This window comes from Budorcas taxicolor, chromosome 20, assembly GCF_023091745.1.
Source record: "Budorcas taxicolor isolate Tak-1 chromosome 20, Takin1.1, whole genome shotgun sequence".
Lineage (NCBI taxonomy): Eukaryota > Metazoa > Chordata > Mammalia > Artiodactyla > Bovidae > Budorcas > Budorcas taxicolor.
Window position 1 is genome coordinate 48,417,181 of NC_068929.1, and position 1,215 is coordinate 48,418,395.

Sequence of the window (1,215 nt, forward strand, 5' to 3'; positions counted from 1 at the left end):
GAGTTTGTAATACCATCCAACCATCTCATCTTCTGTTGCCTGCTTGTAATCCAGCCCTCAATCTTTTCCAGCATCAAGGATTTTTCCAGTGAGTCAGCTCATTGCATCAGGTGGCCAAAGTATTGGAGCTTCAGCTTCAGCTTTAGCATCAGTCCTTCCAATGAATATTCAGGCTTGGTTTCCTGCAGGATTGACTCATTTGATCTCCTTGCAGCCCAAGGGTCTCTCAAGAGTCTTCTGTAGCACCACATTTCAAAAGCATCAGATCTTCAGCACTCAGCCTTCTTTATGGTCCTACTCTCACATCCATACATGACTATCAGAAAAACGATAGCTTTAATATATGGAACTTTGTTAGCAAAGTGAACTCAGTGCATTTTAATAAACTTGTTGGCCATAGCTTTTCTCATAGTTTTGTTTTTCATAGCTTTTCTTCTAGGTTTCTTTTTTCCTTCCAGGTATATCATGGCTTTTCTTCCAAGGAACAAGTGTCTTTCAATTTCATGGCTGCAGTCAATGGCTACAGTGGTTTTGGAGCCCAAGAAAAGAAAATCTGTCACTTTTTCTACTTTTTATTAATATATTTTCCATTAAGTGATGGGACAAGATACCATGGCCTTAGTTTTTTGAATGTTAAACTTTAAGCCAGCTTTTTCACTCTTTTCTTTCACACTCATCAAGAGGCTCTTTAGTTCCTCTTTGCTTTCTGCTATTAGATAGATATCATCTGCATATCTGAAGTTGTTGATATTTTCCCCAGCAACCTTGATTCCAGCTTGTGATTCATCCAGTCTGGCATTTCACATGATGTACTCTGCATATAAGTTAAATAAGCAGAGTGACAATATACAGACTTATCATATTCCTTTCAAATTTTGAACCAGTCCATTGTTCCATGTCTGTTTCTTACTGCTACTTCTTGACCTGCATACAGAGACAGGTAAGCTGATCTAGTATTCCCATATCTTTAAGAGTTTACCACAGTTTGTTGTGATCCACACAGTCAAATGCTTTAGCATAGTCATTTAAACAGATGATGACTGCAGCCATGAAATTAAAAAATGCTTACTGCTTGGAAGAAAAATTATGACCAACCTAGATAGCATATTCAAAAGCAGAGACATTACTTTGCTGACTAAGGTCTGTCTAGTCAAGGCTATGGTTTTTCCAGTAGTCATGTATGGATGTGAGAGTTGGACCGTGAAGAAGGCTGAG